A 5,000-nucleotide genomic window follows, 5' to 3' on the forward strand; every position below is an offset into this window, starting at 1 on the left:
CTCTTCCGGGCCTAGCCACAGCCCGTCGGGGGTTCCGGGGATGGGAGGGTGCATGGCCTCCCGCCTGGGTTCGGAGCCAAGACCGAGAAGGCCGACGGGGGGCCCGCTGCGCGCACTGGGCTTCGGTTCGGGGAGAGGCCGGGGGAATGGGGGATTATAAGCCCGTTTCGGGCGAACCCCAAGGACCCGTCGCGGCCTTAGCCTCCCGCGCCGTCGCCGCTGCGCTTCCTGCGGGCGTCGACACCACCCCCGACCCCGCGAAGGGTAGGGGGGGGTCCCCGCCGCTCTTCCCGGCCTATCGTCGGCCGGCCTGCCGTCGGCCTGCCGGAGTTCTGGGGGCCGCCTCGAACGGAGAGGGGTGAGCGCGGCCCTCTGTGGTGGTGTCATCGTCGGAGGCTACGTTTGGGGAGTCGAATGTGAGAGGCCGTCGCGGGGCTTGCCGGCGCGCTGCTCCGGAGAGGGGTGGGAAGCCCAGACCCTCGTCAGGGTCCGGGTCCGAGCCGCCGTCTCCGAAGGCTCCGCCGGCCGTCCCGGTCGGGAGAGGGCAGCTCGATCTCGGATCTCGGTTCTCGGCAAGCTCACCGGTGGAGGGAGGCGTAGTGGGCGGTCAGGGAGGGGGCCCGCGACCCACCCGGGGTGGGATATCGCGCGACCTTCCGGGCCCGTCGGGCGGGGACCGGGGTCCCCGGGGGGCGCTGATCCGGGAGAGGGGAGGGAGACCCGCTCGCCTATGCCGGCACGGACTCCAAAGCCCGGCCGAGCGAGGGGTCTCTCCCCACCGGATGCCCCGTTGCCTTATCGATCGGGAGGACGTATGTAGCAAGGTTTCATAGCTCTTTCTCTGGCTCCTTTCCAAGTCCGGCGGCGCGGTAATCTAGTGGGGAGTCCCGCGACCGGAGCAGGCTAGCGGGTGGGAAAAGTGTGCCTCCGCGGTCCCCGTCCTTCTCCCGCCGCCGCCGTTGGGGTAAAAAAAAAAGGAAAAGAAAAAAAAAGAGACAAAGTCGGAAAGCTCCAGGACTTTGAGCGGCGATCCCTCTGTCCTTCTGCCGGCCTAGGCTTTCCACGTCGCGGCGTCCCTGAGAGAGGCTTGCCTACGCCTCTCTCACGGTTCTTCCGCGTGGTGGCGGAAACGAGGTCTTGCGAGGAGCGTCACCACCCCCATTTCTACGGCAGCTCCCTCGCATCCCTGCCGACTTCCTGGAACTCCGGGTCGGATCTGGCGTTCAAATCCGACCTCATTCCGGAGGTCTGCGGGTCCCTTTCCCCACTTTTCCCGCCGGCGGCGCTCCGAGGACCTCGGCCTGGGGTGGGGGGAAGGGCCGGTCCCGCACCTCCGGGGCTCTGGAGAGGGGACACCCGTCTGAACAGCTTCACTGAGCCCCGAGGATCCCCGCGGGGGCTCCCGATGTCGCCCGCCGGCTTCCCGAGGCCGCCCGACGCCCGGCTCCCGCCGCCGCCTCCTCCTCCTCCTCCTCCTCCTCCTCCGCGGACCTCAGCCCAAGAAAAATGACAAAGTCCGGGAGCTCCGGCGGGGAGAGCGGGACGGCTTGGTCTCTGGTGCCGGGCAGGATGAACCCTTGCCCGGGCGCGACGGGGAACCTCCGCCCGCTGCCCGGCTCCGCTGGGGAACCGGAGCGGCGCTCTTGGCCTTGCGGGCCTGCGGTGAGCCTTCGCCGGCTACCGCTTTGCGCCGCTCCCCGTCGCCGGGTACCGGAGCGGCGCTCTTCTCTCCCCGGGCCTCTGGTGACTCCCGCCGGATGCCAAGAGCCTCCAAGTCCCGCCGGCGGGGACCGGAGCGGCGCTCTCCTCTCCCCGGGCTTCTGGTGACTCTTGCCGGATGCCGAGAGCCTCCAAGTCCCGCCGGCGGGGACCGGAGCGGCGCGCTCGGCTCGCCCGGCCAGGGTGAGCCTCCGCCGGCTACAGCCTAGCGCCGCTCCCCGGCGGCGGGTACCGGAGCGGCGCTCTTCTCTCCCCGGGCCTCTGGTGACTCCCGCCGGATGCCAAGAGCCTCCAAGTCCCGCCGGCGGGGACCGGAGCGGCGCTCTTCTCCCCCCGGGCCTCTGGTGACTCCCGCCGGATGCCAAGAGCCTCCAAGAGCCGGCGGCGGGTACCGGAGCGGCGCTCTTCTCTCCCCGGGCTTCTGGTGACTCCTGCCGGATGCCAAGAGCCTCCAAGACCCGCCGGCGGGGACCGGAGCGGGCGCGCTTGGGCATGCCCGGCCCGCGGTGAGCCTCCGCCGGCCTACCGCATGCCGCCGCTCCCCGCTGGATGTTACCGGAGCGGCGCTTTTTCGTGTCCGGGCTCGTGGAGGCTCCAGACGGCTGCCCGTGCACTCACAGTCCCGCCGGCGGGGACCGGAGCGGGCGCGCTCGGCATGCCCGGCCGTGGTGAGCCTCCGCCGGCTACCGCATGCCGCCCGCTCCCCGCTGGATGTTACCGGAGCGGCGCTTTTTCGTGTCCGGGCTCGTGGAGGCTCCAGACGGCTGCCCGTGCACTCACAGTCCCGCCGGCGGGGACCGGAGCGGGCGCGCTCGGCGTGCCCGGCCGTGGTGAGCCTCCGCCGGCTACCGCATAGCGCCGCGCCCCGCTGAAACCTACCGGAGCGGCGCTCTTCTCTCCCCGGGCTTAGGAGCACCCTAGCCCGCATCCAAGGGCTTCCAGGGACCGCTGGGGAGAACCGGGACGGACCCGGACTCGTATCCGACTTTGGTGCACCCTCGCCCGGATCCGAGGGCGTCCAGGGACCGCTGGGGAGAACCGGGACGGACACTGACTCGTATCCGACTTTGGTGCACCCTCGCCCGCATCCGAGGGCGTCCAGGGACCGCTGGGGAGAACCGGGACGGACCCGGACTCGTATCCGACTTTGGTGCACCCTCGCCCGCATCCGAGGGCGTCCGGGGACCGCTGGGGAGAACCGGGAGGGACACTGACTCGTATCCGACTTTTAATGCACCTTAGCCCGCATCCGATGGCCTCCGGGGACCGCTAGGGTGGACGCCCGTCCCCTAGAGTAGGGCTGGCGGTGGCGGAAACGAGGTCTGTCGCCGAGTGTCACCGCCCCCGTTTTAGCGGCACGTGGCAGAAATTTGGCCGGGATCGTGGAACTCCGGTCCGGCTGAAGCGTTCAAATCCGACCTCATTCCGGTTCTCTGACCGGGAGCTCCTCGAGGCTTTAGTCCGGGTCGGAGTTCCATGACCCCGGACGCGAGTGCCCCCGACAAGCCGGTCCCCGAATAGACTCTGCTGGAGCCCGGGATCGGCTCCCCACAGCGCCGGCGCCCGCTCCTCCGGTCCGGGACGGACACTGACTCGTACCCGACGTTGGTGCACCCTCGCCCGCATCCAAGGGCGTCCAGGGACCGCTGGGGAGAACCGGGACGGACCCGGACTCGTATCCGACGTTGGTGCACCCTCGCCCGGATCCGAGGGCGTCCAGGGACCGCTGGGGAGAACCGGGACGGACCCGGACTTGTATCCGACTTTGGTGCACCCTGGCCCGCATCCAAGGGCCTCCAGGGACCGCTAGGGAGAACCGGACAAGACCCGGACTTGTATCCGACTTTGGTGCACCCTGGCCCGCATCCAAGGGCCTCCAGGGACCGCTAGGGAGAACCGGACCGGACCCGGACTCGTATCCGACTTTGGTGCACCCTCGCCCGCCTCCGAGGGGCGTCCAGGGACCGCTGGGGAGAACCGGGACGGACACTGACTCGTATCCGACTTTGGTGCACCCTGGCCCGCATCCGAGGGCGTCCAGGGACCGCTGGGGAGAACCGGGACGGACACTGACTCGTATCCGACTTTGGTGCACCCTCGCCCGCATCCAAGGGCGTCCAGGGACCGCTGGGGAGAACCGGGACGGACCCGGACTTGTATCCGACTTTGGTGCACCCTGGCCCGCATCCAAGGGCCTCCAGGGACCGCTAGGGAGAACCGGACAAGACCCGGACTTGTATCCGACTTTGGTGCACCCTGGCCCTGATTCCAAGGGCCTCCAGGGACCGCTAGGGAGAACCGGACCGGACCCGGACTCGTATCCGACTTTGGTGCACCCTCGCCCGCCTCCGAGGGCGTCCAGGGACCGCTGGGGAGAACCGGGACGGACACTGACTCGTATCCGACTTTGGTGCACCCTGGCCCGCATCCGAGGGCGTCCAGGGACCGCTGGGGAGAACCGGGACGGACACTGACTCGTACCCGACTTTGGTGCACCCTGGCCCGCATCCGAGGGCGTCCGGGGACCGCCGGGGGAGAACCGGGACGGACACTGACTCGTATCCGACTTTGGCGCACCCTCGCCCGCATCCGAGGGCGTCCAGGGACCGCTGGGGAGAACCGGGACGGACACTGACTCGTATCCGACTTTTAATGCACCTTAGCCCGCATCCGATGGCCTCCGGGGACCGCCGGGGGGGACGCCCGTCCCTTAGAGTAGGGCTGGCGGTGGCGGAAACGAGGTCTGGCGTCGAGTGTCACCGCCCCCGTTTTAGCGGGACGTCGCCGGAATGTGGCCGGGCTCCTGGAACTCCGGCCCGGGTAAAGCGGTCAAATCCGACCTCATTCCGGTTCTCTGACCGGGAGCTCCTCGCGGCTTTAGTCCGTGCCGGAGTTCCAGGAGCCCGGCCGCGGGTGCCTCTCACACACCGGTCCCCGCAACGGCCCTTCCGGAGCCCCGAGGCGGCCCGGCCCCGCGCCGGCGCCCGGTCCCCCGGCCCGGTTCTCGCCCCGGGACCTGCCGGGGAGCCGTGCCCGGGCCGGAGTTCCAGGACGCCGGCGTGGGGACCCCGCCATCCACCGGTTCCCGTTCCCGATCTCCCGGAGCCCCGAGTCGGCCCGGCCCCGCGCCGCCGCCCGTTCCCCCGGCCCGGTTCTCCCCCCGGGAGCTGCCGGGGAGCTGTGCCCGGGCTGGGGTTCCAGGAGCCCGGCGTGGGGACCCCGCCATCCACCGGTTCCCGTTCCCGATCTCCCGGAGCCCCGAGTCGGCCCGGCCCCGCGCC

This window comes from Dendropsophus ebraccatus, unplaced genomic scaffold (assembly GCF_027789765.1).
Source record: "Dendropsophus ebraccatus isolate aDenEbr1 unplaced genomic scaffold, aDenEbr1.pat pat_scaffold_1131_ctg1, whole genome shotgun sequence".
NCBI lineage: Eukaryota > Metazoa > Chordata > Amphibia > Anura > Hylidae > Dendropsophus > Dendropsophus ebraccatus.